Here is a 15,149-nt window from a genome sequence, read left to right on the forward strand (position 1 = left end):
GTGCTTCCAGCCACAATCACACACTGTCCCCCAGCCCAAAGAAACAAACTAAAAGGCCACAGCAGCCCCTGACACCTCCAACCACCCCTCCCACACACATACAACACCCAGGACACATCAGCAACCTCCCAATACTGAACCTTCCCAGGTCCAAAACCTGTTCCCACAACCAGGCTCCGCCCCCAACCCCCGCCCATTCCCCACACACACACACTTTGAATGATGACAATGAGAGTTTATTATCATACACAGAAGTGTAGTGTACAAAGGCACCAGAATTCCTACTTGCTGTCTCTACACTGGTACACAAGGCCTAAAAAGAGATAACAGACTAAGTGGTGCCCAATTACAGCTAAATTAACCTACAATTCATATGTTTTGGAGTGGTGGAGGAATGTGGAGCACCAGGGAACCCCCACACAGATATGGGGAGAAAGTACAAACTCCCTGCAAAGGACGCAGGATTCGAACCCCATTCACTGGCACAATACTAGCATCGCCAGCTGTGCCACGCATGTTCTGAGACCATGTCACCAAAGTGGTCCCCAATGTAAAACCAAAGCCTTCTGAAAGTTTATTATTACTCACTTGCTGCTGTAATCTGTACCTCTTAACAAAGCTCACAATCTTCATTTTCTTTAACTCCCTCTCAAGTCTCTCCTTTTCTCTGCATCATGCTATGAATTCTACTGTCCAGATGAAATTTGCCTCTCCACTTTCTTCCCAGCAAAATCATTCCCTCGTGGATTCTGTAATGTGCTGATCAAGGAAGTGAGCATGAATACATTCCATCAACCCCTTGTCAGAGCTCCTCAGACTATATCTCTCTGTATTCACCTTCATACTTCATCCCCCATATGTCCATCCATCCCACCAGCCATCTGGATGATCTACACCTGGGCAGAACTGGAATCAATGTACCAGCGCTGTTGGATTAGGGTTAGATGACTATGGGAGGGGACTGGCATCATCTGGAGGGAGACAGAAGGAAGTAAAATAGATACAGAAGCAAATGGTAGAAAAGGGGAAAGAAAGGGAAGGTCAGAGATAAAAATAATCAATGTAAAAGAGAAAAAAGGCCACATTGCAACTTGATTGAAAACATCACTGAGCCTGAGGGCACTTTATGTGAATGCCCAGAGCACTGGAAACAAGTTGAATAAACCGTTGGCACAAATCATTCTAAATGAATTTGATTTAGTGGCCACAACACAAACGTGGTGGGAGATGATTTGGAATTAAATACTCAGGGGTATCAGAGAATTTGGAAGGACAGACAGGAAGATATGGGAGGTGGGGTAGCACTCTTGATTCAGGTTGAGATCAGGGTGAGAGTGAGAGATGATGTAGTGTTTGTGGAGCAGAATGTTCAATCAATCTGGGGAGAGGGGTGTCCAGGGCTCCCAGCAAGTTTACTCAGCTGCCCTTTCCCAACCCAGAGACCCGAGGCCCAAAATCCCTGTTGCAGTTCAAAGAAAAGTGAGCAAAATAAGTGGGCAAAAATCACTGATGGGGGTGTCATCCACAGGTCATCAAATAACAGCATCACAGGCACTGGTCGAAGCGTTTTAAAGGACATTCAGGCAGTTGTTGGGTGTGATTATGTCACCCAGATGGTGCTTCAGATGTCAAGAACGAACCTATAATCTTCCAGTAGCCACCATATTTATTAAATGTTCAAGGTACAGATCAGATAGGGTCTATCCATACCAACCAGTCTAGCAAGTATAAAGGGGAAGTGACCCAGAAGATCCGATGCAGTTTAGATGAAAAATCTGAAGAACAGGGGCAGCAGGTCAACTAGGGATTGTACAAACACACAGAGAGGTGGAGCTGCAAGGAAATCCCCATCAGAACAACAAACTGGACCCCAATCATCAATACCACCCCCAAACTGGAGGGACAACACTGGAGATTCCGTCTCTGCAGTCTCCAACCAAATGGCACGAGCACTGACTTCAATTTCCATTTGCCCCTTTTCCGAGTCTCTTTCTCATCTGTCTCCTTTTCTCCAGCTCCTCAGCCCCTTCCCTGCCTTCCCGTCAGAGAGAAAATACCTCCCCTCTCAACTTCTCTCTCTTCTACTCTTCCACCAGTACCCCACCTGTAAACCCATGCTCCTCCCCTTCCCTGCCACCTTTTTATTCAGGCTTCTGTCTCATTTTTGGCTCTCCTGGGGAAGGGATCAGGCCTGAAATGTCAGTGACCTTTTACTTCCAATGGAAGCTGTGTGACCTTCTAAGTTTCTCCAGCACTCATGTTCTGCACTAGATCCCAGCATCTGCACCCCCTCATCATCTTTTTATGATGGTGTCACAAAAGCCCAGCCACACAGGCACCAGGTCAGAGGGTCAACACCACAGTCACCTCAGCAGCTGGAGCAACATAAGAAATAGGAGCAGGAGTCGGCCATCCGGCCAGTTGAGCCTGCTCCACCATTCAATAAGATCATGGTTGATCTGATCATTGACTCAACTCCACCGACCTGCCTTTTCCTCATATCTTTCCTTTTTTATGCAAAAATCTATCTCACTGAGCCTTAAATATGTTTCATGAAGTAGCCTCAACCGCTTCCCTGGGCAGAAAATTCCAGATTCACTAACAATTTGTCCTCATCTCCATCTTAAATCTACTTCCCAGAATCAAGGCTGTGTCCCTTAGTTCTGGCCTCACCTACTAGTGAAAACAATTTTCCTGCCTCTATCTTATCGATCCCTTTCATAATTTTATGTTTCTATAAAATCTCCTCTCATTCTTCTGAATTCAAGTGACTCTAATCCCAGGCGATTTAGTCTCTCCTTGTAAGTCAACCCTCTGATCTCCGGGATCAACCTGGTAAACCTCCTCTGGATTGCCTCCAAGGCCTGTACATTCTTCCTCAAGTATGGAGGCCAGAACTGTACACAGTACAGGTGCGGCTTCGCCAGTACCTTGTACAGTTGCAGCATGACCTCCCTGCCTTGAATTCAATTCCTCTCACGATGAAGGCCAACATTCCATTTGCCTTCTTAATAACCTGTTGTACCTGCTCCCCAACTTCATGTGATTCATGGACAAGCAGTCCCAAGTCCTTCTGCACTACAGCATGCTTCAGTTTTTCACCATTTAAATAATAATCTGTATTTCCTGCCAAAGGCATTTCCTTGCATTTACTAACGTACCCCATCTGCCAGACCTTTGCCCACTCACCTAACTTAACGTTATCCTTTTACAGCCTCTATACATCAACTTGTTCCCCTCTATCTACCACACCCATTATATCCTCAAAAAATCTCCAGCAAGTTTGTCAAACTTGCCCTTTCTAAATCCATGCTGCATCTGCCTGATGGATTCCCTTCATTCTAAATGTTTCGCATTTCATCCTTAATGACAGCTTCAAGCATTTTCCCAAATATAGACATTAAGCTAACTGGCTAATGGTTACCTGTCTTCTGCCTACATCCCTTTTAAAAAAGTAGAGTGACATTTGCTGTCTTCCAATCTGTCTGGGCCCGCCCAGAATCCAGAGAATTTTGGTAAATGACTACCAATGCATCGACTATAACTCCTCCCATTTCCTTCAGTACCCTGGGATGCAACCCGTCAGGACCAGGGGATTTGTCCGCCTTCAATCCCATTAGTTTGCTCATCACTATCTCTTTTGTAACAATTATTTTATCAAGGCCCTCACCTCCCTTCGCATCCCTAACATCATTCTTTGGTACACTGGACGTGTCTTCGTCCATGAAAACTGACAAAATATTTGTTCAATGCCTCGGCCAATCTCCCTTTCTCATCTTCCAAGGGACCCATGTTGACTCTAGCCACTCTCTTCCATTTTATATATTTACAAAATTTTTTGCTATCTTAAATTTTGTGCTAATTTACCTTCATAACCCTTCCCTTTCTTTATTTCCCATTTACTTGTCCTTTTTTGCCTTTTAAAGTTTTCCCAATCCTTCTGTTTCCCACTACTCTTGGCTACTTTGAACACGTGAGCTTTTAATTTTATACTTTCCTTTATTTCCTTAGTTAACCAAGACTGACTCTTCCCTCTCTTACTGCCCTTATTTTTAACAGAAATATATTTTTGTTGAGCACTGAAAAAAAATCTTTGAAAGTCGTCCATTGTTCCTCATCTAGCCTGTGCCCCGAGTCTACGCCGACCAATTCTTCCCTCATCCTGTTGTAATCTCCCCTGTTCACGCATTGTACACTAGTTTTAGATCTAACTAACATTCACCAAGCCAAGATCCTGGCAACTGCTGCCTTCTCCTGGTAGGTCAGCAATATCCAAAGTGCCAGATCTGTTTTGGAGGGTGATGACTGCAGGACACTCCTGCGCTACCTTCCTGTTACTGTTAATCACCGAGTCCCTATTTTTCTCAACCCCCTGAAACTGCAGTGTGACCAATTCACTAAAGGTGCTATCCACCACATTCTCCCCATCCCAGATGCTCTAAAGCGAGTCCACGCGCAGCTCCAGTGCTGACAGGTGGTCAATCAGGAGCTGCAGTTGGACACACTTCCTGATTCAACAGGTCAGGCAGCATCCAAGGAAGGTAATAGATGGCAGGAACCCCACACTCAGAATAGCAGGGAAAGAGAGCAGAAGCCCAAATAATAGTGGGGAGAGTGAGATCGGAAGGAGCTCAGGCTACAGGGAAAATCCCCATCAACACAACAATCCTTAAACCAGTGGCCTCTGAAACAGCGACCCTTCGGCCCACGTGTCTGTACTGAACAAAATGGCCAAGTTAAACTAAACTGCTGCCCGCACTTGGTCCACCTCCCTCCATATTCATGGGTTTGTCAAGAACCAACTATTCCTGGTTGCTCATTCCAGGAGCTCACTGTACTCTTAGTAAAATATTTACCCCAAGCATCTCCCTTAACTTTCCTCCCTCTTAAACACATGCCCTTTAGCATGTGATGCTTTTACTGGGGAGTAAAGATGCTGATTGTCCATGCTCTGTGCTCTGACTCCCCATGTGAACTCTCTGGTGCCTCCACAGGCTGGGTGAACCCCTTCCCACACAGAGAGCAGGTGAATAGTCTCTCCCTGGTGTGAACTAACTTGTGTGCTTGCAGGCAGGAGGAGTGAATGAATCCCTTTTTGCACAGGGAGCAGGTGAAAGGTCTCTCCCCGGTGTGAACTGTCTGGTGCTTCAGCAGGGCGGGGAGGACAGAGAGAACCCCTTCCCACACAGGGAGCAGGTGGATGGTCTCTCTCTGGTGTGAACTCTCTGGTGTCATTGCAGGAGTGAGGATCAGGAGAACCCCCTCCCACACAGGGAAAAGATGAAGAGTCTCTACTCAGTGTGAACTGTCTGGTGCTTCAACAGGGCGGAGGACTGAGAGAACCCCTTTCCGCATAGGGAGCAAGTGAATGGTTTCTCCCCGGTATGAACAGTCTGGTGTTGTAGCAGGTGTGAGGATCGAGCGAACCCCTTCCCACACAGGGAGCAGGTAAATGGTTTCTCCCCCGTGTGAACTTTCTGATGCCTCAACAGATGCGAGGATGTCGTGAATCCCTTCCTGCATAGAGAGCAGACGAATGGCCTCTCCCCAGTGTGAATTCTCTGATGGCCCTGCAGCGAGGAGGAATCGGCAAATCCCTTTCCACACTTGCTGCAAGAGAACGGTTTCTCCCCCGTGTGAACTCTCTGATGCCTTAGCAGGGTAGAGGACTGAGAGAATCCCTGACCGCACAGGGAGCAGGTGAATGGTTTCTCCCCCGTGTGAACTCTCTGGTGTCTCAGTAGGGCAGAGGACTGAGAGAATCCCTGACTGCACAGGGAGCAGGTGAATGGTTTCTCCCCAGTGTGAATCCTCTTGTGCTTCAGCAGGTCAGAAGACTCAGTGAATCCGATCCCACACAGGGAGCAGGTGAACGGTCTCTCCCCAGTGTGAACCCACTGGTGCCTCATCAGGGCAGAGGACTGAGAGAACCCCTTCCCGCACAGAGAGCAATTGAATGGTTTCTCCCCAGTGTGAACCCACAGGTGCCTCTTCAGGGCAGAGGACTGAGAGAATCCCTTCCCGCAGAGAGAACAGATGAACGGTTTCTCCTCAGTGTGAATTATCTGGTGTTGTAGTAGGAGGGAGGATCGAGAGAATGCCTTCCCACACACATAGCATTTAAAGGCTCTCTCCCTGGAATGAGTGTTTTGGTGCTGGAGGAGGCTGGAGGACTGGGTGAACCCCTTCCCACACACGCGGCAGGTGAACGGACTCTCCCCAGGGTGAGCACACTCGTGCTCCTCCAGGTCCTTGGAGGTTTGGAAGCTGCAGGGGAATGGGCTCCCCCCAGTGGGGACACACTGGTGTTGCAACAGTGCCTCAGAGCTGGTGAATCCCTCCCCACACTCGGAATAGGGGAACGGTCTCTCCCCAGTGTGGACGCAGGGATGTGTGTCCAGCAAGTCCACAGAAAGCCCCGCCTCACCGCACGCTTCACTTTGATCTGTCATATCACTGGTCACCTGACCCTCCATGTTGGCCAAAGTCCAGTTCATGCACTCAATGGGTGTAGGGTTTCTCTGTGCAGTGATCCCCGTGCTCCTAATTCACCGAGAATCTGGCTGATGCAACAGTCCCAAGGAATCCAATCTGAGTGTCAGACCACAATGTGGCGTTGTCTGAAGTTTCCTGCCTGGAAACACATCGCTTTCTTAACCCTGTGAAGAGAAGATGGTGGAGTGAGAGGGAGAAAGACATTCTCTACAGCCAATGTTCCAGGACAACACACCCTGGAGGCAGGGCCACCAACACTACAAACTGTGAAAGCGTCCTGAACTGTGAGGGGGATCACCATGGACAGATGGTGGATGAAATTTAGCACAGAGAAACAGGCAGGATATATTTTGATGAAAAGGAGGACAAGAAACAAACTAAACATTTTAGCAAACATATGATGATCTAAGGAAGGGCGCAGGAATTATTTCAGGTTTTTAAGCAAAATGCACAAGGGAGCTGATGACCTCATTATTATGCAGAATCCTTAATGGTCCAGAAACCACTCTGTCCAACGAGCCTTAAGATCGCGCATGTAAAATGTATCCCCACATCAACCTTCCAATATGATGTCAAAAGGTGAGCCAGAGACTTGTTTGGACTTGATGGAAATGTATAACCATGCTCACACTGGGGAGAGACCGTTCCCCTGTTCCGAGTGTGGGGAGGGATTCGCCAGCTAGGAGGCACTGCTGCAACACCAGTGTGTCACCACTAGAGGGAGCCCATTCCCCTGCTCTGACTGGGAAGAGCTTTCAAACCTCCAAGGACCTGGAGGACTACAGGTGTGTTCCCCCCGGGGAGAGTCCGTTCACCTACTGTGTGTGTGGGAAGGGGTTCACCCAGTCCTCCAGCCTCCTGCAGCATCAGAACAGCATCTTGATCCTCACACCTGCTACCATACCAGATAATTCACACTGGGGAGAAACCATTCACCTGCTCCCTGTGTGGGAAGGGGTTCACTCAGACTTCTGCCCTGCAGCGGGCACACCAGCAGGTTCACACTGGGGAGAAACCATTCACCTGCTCTCCATGTGAAATCAGATTCACTCAGTCCTCCGCCTGTTGAGGCACCAGAGACTTCCCACCCGGAAGTAACCTCTCACTGCACCCTGTGCGGAAAGGGGTTCTCTCAACCCTCCGACTTGCATGTACACAAGCAGGTTCACACCAGGGAGAGACCGTTCTCTTGCAGCAAGTGAGGGAAGGGATCCGCCCAGTACTCCTCCGTGCAGGTCCACTGGAGAATTCACGGCAGAGAGAGAATGTTCACCTAAACAAGGGAAGGAGTTCACTCAGCTCTCAGGTCTGTGTGGACACCAGTAAGTTCACATGGGGTGGAAGAGCATTCACCGTGGACAGTCAGCATCTTTCTGGTGAATGTCACATGTTAAAAGGTGTCTATTGCCTTCCGTGGATGCTGTCTGACCTGCTGAGTCACTCCAGCTTTTTGTGCATCACTGCTGAGGTGACTGTGGTGGTGACCTCTGACCTGGTTGCTGCATGGCTGGGATTTTTTGATGAGATCATAAACCATCTGGGAGATGTCAATGTCATTAACTGAAGGACAAGACTTAGCTGTGCAAGTTCCCTTTGGTGTTTGCATCTGATTCTGACTGAAACTCGATGCTGCAAGCTCTGGATTTTCAGATGATGAGGGTGTGCAGATGCTGGGATCGAATACAGGACACAAGTGCTGGAGAAACTCAGAAGGTCACGCAGCATCCATAGGGAGTGAAAGGCAGTTGGCATTTCAGGCTGAAGCCCTTCCCATGAGTGCAGTATACCTATTCTCAGCCAGTTTGGCAGGGAGTTGTGGAGCTTTGAAAAGATTTTGACAAAAGTATAGAGGTTAACAGAACAACCGGCACTTAAAATGCACGCACAGATAAGTGAAAAAAAGTTCAGTTTTTTGAGCAGATAAAGGTAAAGAAAAATAATAATGTTCAGGTCATTCAGAATCAGAAACAACAGCACAGACAAAGCATCGCTGACCGGTATCATCAATAAAAGAGCTGCCATCCACATAAAGGGTAAAGGGTTAAGTCACACAGGAGGAAGAAGTTGGAAAAAGGTTCTTTCTTTTTCTCTCTCCCTTCCCCCCCCCCCCCCCATCCTTCCTCCCTTCACTTGTCCTCTCTCCCTCTTTGAAGGAACAGCAGAAACTGAAGGGAAACCAAGAGATATAGAAGCTGTCAATGCAGGGAAGCAGCAGGGAGAGCAGAGATACAGCAGGGAAACCACATGGACATCGTGGAGATCGGGCAATACAATTATCATCAGTCTATTCCAAAATAGCTTTCCTCAAACAACGTCAGTAAGCCAGCCATGGGGTTTGGATCCCACAGCAATCTTTCCTACTAATATGAACCGGTCCTTTCTTTCTTGTGCTTTTTCTCTCCAGTTCTTCCCCCCACTTGGAGCCACGATCTTTGAAAACAAGTTCGCTTAACTTATTTTCCCCCACCCCACATGCCATTCTTCTGAGCCCAGTTAGTCAGTGCTGCATTTATCTCTGTGATCTCTATGTCCTCGTCACACATTTTCTTTCTGTATTTCCCTGAATTCCTCACCAAATTTTTCTGTATCCAGATCTGTACCTTCTCCTCTTTAATCTAATAACTACACTGCACTGAAAATTATGAACTCAGTGGCCAGTTATCCCCACTCTAAATAGACCAAGTACTCAGTCCAATTCCCCAAATAGTCTGAGTTCCAGCTAATTGTCCAATTCCCCACCCACCAACAGACTGAAGCCCCTGACTCATTGTCCAATTCCCCACCCACCAATAGACTGAAGCCCCTGACTCATTGTCCAATTCCCCACCCACCAATAGACTGTCCCCTGACTCACTGTCCAATTCCCCACCCCCCCCAATAGACTGAGACCACTGACTCACTGTCCAATTCTCCACCCCACGATAGATTGAGTCTCCTGACTCATTGGCCAATTCCTCCAATAGACTGAGTTCAAACAGATTCACTGCCCAATCCTTCTCACTGATAATACACCGAGTCATACAGCTCACTGCCCAATTCTAAACAGATGTGGAGTTCAATGCAATTGACTGAGTATCCCAAACTCGCTGCCTAATTAAAATACACTAACCTCATGCAATCCATCTTCCTTCCTGCAGGTCCTTTTGTGGATCCCATCAACGCAATCCGGTCAACCTTGGGCTTGGCTCTGCACCACCAGGGTATCAACGGAGGGAGATCAAGGTAAATTTATCTTTGCGGCCTTATCTCCCTCGGATTCTCTGACACCAGTCTGCCCACTTCTTCAGCCCAAACTTGATATGTGATTCCTGTGTTGGGATTCTGCCAACTATGCCAAATGTTGAAGGTGGACCTGAAGTTGCTCCTAAACAAATAAGAAACTTCTAATAAATTTGCAAAGTGTTAAGAAGTCTGTTACAGCAAGAAAGCACAGCCAGGAGCTGCAAACTTACTACAAAGAAACTACTCATGGCTTACAAATCACAGAATTTATAGTTTCTGGAACATTAGATGGGACAGCTCCTTAAATTTCACATTCCTTAAAATTCTCCTGGGATTTGTCAGTTAGTCTCACACCAATCCACCAAATGAGAAGCTTCTTATCAGCTCCCAAGCTGAATATCAAGGAATGTAGCCCACAAACACAGCTTCCCCTTTTCCCTTCCAGTTACCATTTTAAACTTACATTTTCATTCTAAATTTTCCTTTCTCCATGTAGTGACCTGTGGACAACTCCTACCAGTGATTTTTGTCCCTATTATTATTTATTCCTGGTGGGGAGCTGGCTGATGGAGGACCTCAGTTTTCTTCAGGCTGACTTCCAGGCCAAACATTTTGGCAGTTTCCGCAAAACAGGACGTCAAGCACTGAACAGCTGGCTCTGAATGGGTCACATCTCCTTCGGGCACACAAAACTCAAAACGGTCAACCAGTTTACCTATCTCGGCTGCACCATTTCATCGGATGCAAGGATCGACAACGAGATAGACAACAGACTCGCCAAGGCAAATAGCGCCTTTGGAAGACTACACAAAAGAGTCTGGAAAAACAACCAACTGAAAAACCGCACGAAGATAAGCGCATACAGAGACGTTGTCATACCCACACTCCTGTTCGGCTCCGAATCATGGGTCCTCTACCGGCATCACCTACGGCTCCTAGAACGCTTCCACCAGCGTTGTCTCCGCTCCATCCTCAACATTCATTGGAGCGACTTCATCCCTAACATCGAAGTACTCGAGATGGCAGAGGCCGACAGCATCGAATCCACGCTGTTGAAGATCCAACTGCGCTGGGTAGGTCACGTCTCCAGAATGGAGGACCATCGCCTCCCCAAGATCGTGTTATATGGCGAGCTCTCCACTGGCCATCGTGTCAGAGGTGCACCAAAGAAGAGGTACAAGGACTACCTAAAGAAATCTCTTGCTGCCTGCCACATTGACCACCGCCAGTGGGCTAATATCGCCTCAAACTGTGCATCTTGGCGCCTCACAGTTCGGCGGGCAGCAACCTCCTTTGAAGAAGACCGCAGAGCCCACCTCACTGACAAAAGACAAAGGAGGAAAAACCCAACACCCAACCCCAACCAACCAATTTTCCCCTGCAACCATGTCTGCCTGTCCCGCATCAGACTTGTCAGCAACGAACGAGCCTGCAGCTGACGTGGACATTTGCCCCTCCATAAATCTTCGTCCGCGAAGCCAAGCCAAAGGATTATTTATTCTATCCTCTGTGTGTCTTTCATCCACTCACCTTACACAGACAGCAAATATAATACACGAATACAGTAATTATCCAGAAAAGAGGCAAGAGTAAAGTTGACTCTTTTTTTCCTGTTCTGAACAACTGTCCAGTTCTCGGTCTTTTTAACCGCAAATTGTAACGTAAATAAATGAAAATCTGCTCCAATGTTGAAGCAAGTGGCTCCAACAAAACAATTAACAACATATACTGTCATAATTACACAGATGATCAGCTGTAACAAACATAACTTGCTAACTTCACTTATACATATTAATATATAAACAATTTAGTGAAATTAACAAACTTACAAGCAAAACCTTCCTGAGACGCAGTTCTGAAAGAATGGTGGCAGTCAGGAAACATGCCCTCACGTGACTGTCCTTACACGTGAGCGGCACTGACCAATCAGATTAATCCTCAACCTGAAACTGTACATACAAGTGGCAGCCAGCCGGTGGCGCTGAGAACCAGGAGCCCATGAAGTGACTTCATTCCTAATCTCTTGCCAAATCGGTTAACATTCGCCCTAGAAACTAGATCATCTCTCATTTCTACCCAGATCAGTCAACATTCTCCCCAGAAACTAGATCATCTCTCATCTCTCCCCAGATTGGTCAACATTCTGCTCCCCAGAAACCAGATCATCTCTCACTATCAGCCTGATCTCATCCTCAATCAACAGTGCTACCCCACCTCCTGCATTTTCATGTCTATCTTCTGAATTCCCTTACATCTCCAGATATTTAATTCGCATTCACAAAACAAGGGGTCATAGTGGGGTACCTTATTTAGTATGGGTTAATATAGGATCCCAACATGGACCAGGGGAACAGAACGGCCCTAGGGGAGTAGACTTGGTTTGTATTCCGGCCTCGACAGATATTAAAAAGAGGAGTGTTAAAGAGATAGCACAAAGAAGATGGTGGGTCAATGACAGACAGAATGTTAGTCAGGATTGTACATGTAGCAGAGATAGAGTGAATACATATGCTAATGTTCACAGACAGGCTGCAACTCACAGGTTCAGTGATACTTATGCTAATGTTCACAGACAAGCTGCAACTCACAGGTTAAGTGACAAGAAACACCCCTCCCCAACTTGGTCTCCTATAAATCATCCTTTGGGTCACACAGACATTCGGAATGTTAAGAACCATCACTGTAAGGGGAGTTTCAGTTGTAAACGACGTAAGCTGCTCCAGAACACCACAGCTGCTTGGCATTTAAATCGTTTAATCAGACTCCAGCCTTGGAGATCATCACCGAACAGACAGTGATGGCCCTGAATTTATGAGCTGAAGAAAGACGGCAGATACGAGCCACAGTTCAACAAAACCGCCTGGCTCTCGATTACTCGTTGACTGCTGAAGGTAGCGTTTTTGAAAGACTGGTTAATGACAATGCTCACAACGGTCAGGCGGTAAAAGACACTTCTTCAGGAGTTCGAAAATCTTCCCATACCCAGGTTCAGACTTGGCAACCTTGGTCCGGTGTGGGATGGACTAGACTTTTTATTGGTAACTGGAGTCTGATACCCACAGCCCTTAGAGCAGCTGGACTCGATATTCTGGCCATTATCATGCTCCCCTGCCTAAAGACTTGTGTGCAGTATTTAATTCAACGAACCCCTCGTCAGAACACTATAACCCAAAGGATGTATGTTTCCCAAATTCTGTCTGATGATGCTGAGACTGCAGTCGTTTACTGACTCGCTGGGAAAAAGACCAAGTTTACAAGTAATTAATTCCAGTTGAGCAGTCACGAAGCGTAGCTAAAAGAAAAGTGAGGATTGTGAGAGATGAGTAAAACTAATATGAAAATATGAAAGATGAAGAAAACTAGTATGGATATATGTGTAATGAATAAAGCCACTATGAATAGGATACGGATAGATATTAGAATGTAGGAAGTAAAGTTAGTCTGAATAAGATAAGGGTCTTCTAGCCTTTTAGACAGAATTCTGCATATAAGAAATTAGTAAGGCCTGAGAGTCGGGAAGGTGTGAATAAGGACAATGACATGATGGGACACCAACAGGATACCCCCTGGTCCTCCAAGTTCACAAAAACAGCACGGAGGCAGACAGGATTGCCTAATGCCAAACTCATCCAGGAGGCAGAAGAATGTAAGGGGGAGGGTATACTGAAATAAACAGTATAAAAGTTGGGTGAGCCCCAGTGTATGTGTGTATTCCCAGGGTAAGGGGAAGCACCCAACTTTGCATTGTTGTATAATAAATGTTCTTTGTTCTCAATTTTTGTCTCGAGCAAATTCTGTTAAGGTACTTCTGTTTCTCACACCCCCTAACATTCTTCTGCCTCCTGGATTGGTTTGGCATTTGGTTATTCTGTCTGCCTAAGTGCAGTTTCCTGTAAACCTGAAAGACCATGGGGTATCCTGTCTGGGTCCCATCATGTCATTGTCCTTATTCACATATCTCAACCCCCAGGACTTACTAATATATGCAGAACTTGCTAATTCTGTCTATCACTATAAGACCCTTATTCTATTATACTTGTGTAACCCTTCCTCACACTCTTATCGGAATTCATCCCTACTCAGCACTTACTTAACTTCCTCTAGTCTAGTCTAGTATTCCTTATTTCATTCATACTAGCTTTACTTCCTATATTCTATTATCTCTCACACATGTGAGTTGGGCGACAGGTCACAGATGCTAATGAAAGTAAACAGAGGAGGTGGGGGCGATTAGCGGGCTGACGGGCCGGCGCCAATGCATTTGCAAAGCATTCTGGGATTTGTAGTATTAGCTGTGCGTGCGCTATACTGGCGCAGCGGCCAGCAGGCCAGCTCTAATACATATTTGATATGATTTTGCGGGCCAAATATAATTATATCACGGGCCAAATTTGGCCCGCGGGCCTGAGTTTGACATGTGTGCTCTAGGCATTCAGATAAAGTGTCTTCACACTTGGTGACTTTTTTTGAATATTTCATTTTTGATTTTCCAAGACACACAAAGGTCAAAAATGATATATTACATTCAGACCCCTCTCCCTTCCTTTCCACACCCTAATACCACAAGGAAAATATTATGTAAATTAAACAAACATAAAGAACCAAAAATCTAGAGTCACCAAACCTTAAAGGGACCAATATAAACCCAGAGTAACAAAGAGCAAAATGAAAAAGACATCTGAGCTGCCATCTGAGCCATGAAGCACTTCATTTAACTCAATCATTCCACTATTAGTACGGATTTTTACCTTTCTTCTCTTTAGAAGGGATGTAACTATATCTGCCTGCCTAAAGGTTGTAGATAAGGGTGCCATACTCTAACAAATGTGTCATGTTTTCTTCTTAAACTGTACGTGATTTTTCACCAGGGGAATACAACTCGCAATTTCCCTATTCCATCACGTAATATTTAGTTATCAAACTTGAGGGTCTTTTTAAAATCGTAGTTCAGAAGTAATTATGAAGTACTCTTAAATATTAGATCTTCAGATCTCTTGAAACTCCCAAGTCTCTTGATGATTTGTCTTTCAGAGAGATATTCTTCATGAGTGTTCTCTCCTGCTTGGAGAGTTTGGAATCTGTGTTCCACATGATGAATATGCCCTCTTTATCTTAAAGAGACAGTCAGAAGTGTTTTTACTTATTTTAAAGCCACTTATTTTATGTTCCCTTTTCCAGAAGTAACACACAACAGTATCTTCAATTCCAAAACTGTCCTCCTTATTCAAAGAGACCATGAAATTACTCTTCTTTATGGCCACAGATTTTGTGCATCTCCTATGATAAGGATACATACATAACAGCATCTCCTTCATCCTCTGGAGACTACTGTTTTACCCCTGTGTCTTTCTCAGGAAGGTCAATTTCTTCCAACAGGTTTCAAAATGTCTCTCTTTCTCTCTTCATTTCTGTTTCTCTGAAATCATGTGACA

At 46.0% G+C, this 15,149-nt stretch overlaps 1 protein-coding gene and 1 pseudogene across 1 annotated transcript in view; one reads left to right on the top strand and one right to left on the bottom strand.

The window, feature by feature from the left end:
* LOC138764789 (zinc finger protein 850-like) overlaps nt 1-15,149 on the top strand; it is a 58,100-nt gene that overhangs the window by 19,922 nt on the left and 23,029 nt on the right. The window lies entirely within an intron of this gene.
* Nucleotides 221-11,614, bottom strand: LOC138764777 (zinc finger protein 271-like; annotated as a pseudogene).

The sequence above is a fragment of the Narcine bancroftii genome, chromosome 5 (genome assembly GCF_036971445.1).
Source record: "Narcine bancroftii isolate sNarBan1 chromosome 5, sNarBan1.hap1, whole genome shotgun sequence".
Classification (NCBI taxonomy): domain Eukaryota; kingdom Metazoa; phylum Chordata; class Chondrichthyes; order Torpediniformes; family Narcinidae; genus Narcine; species Narcine bancroftii.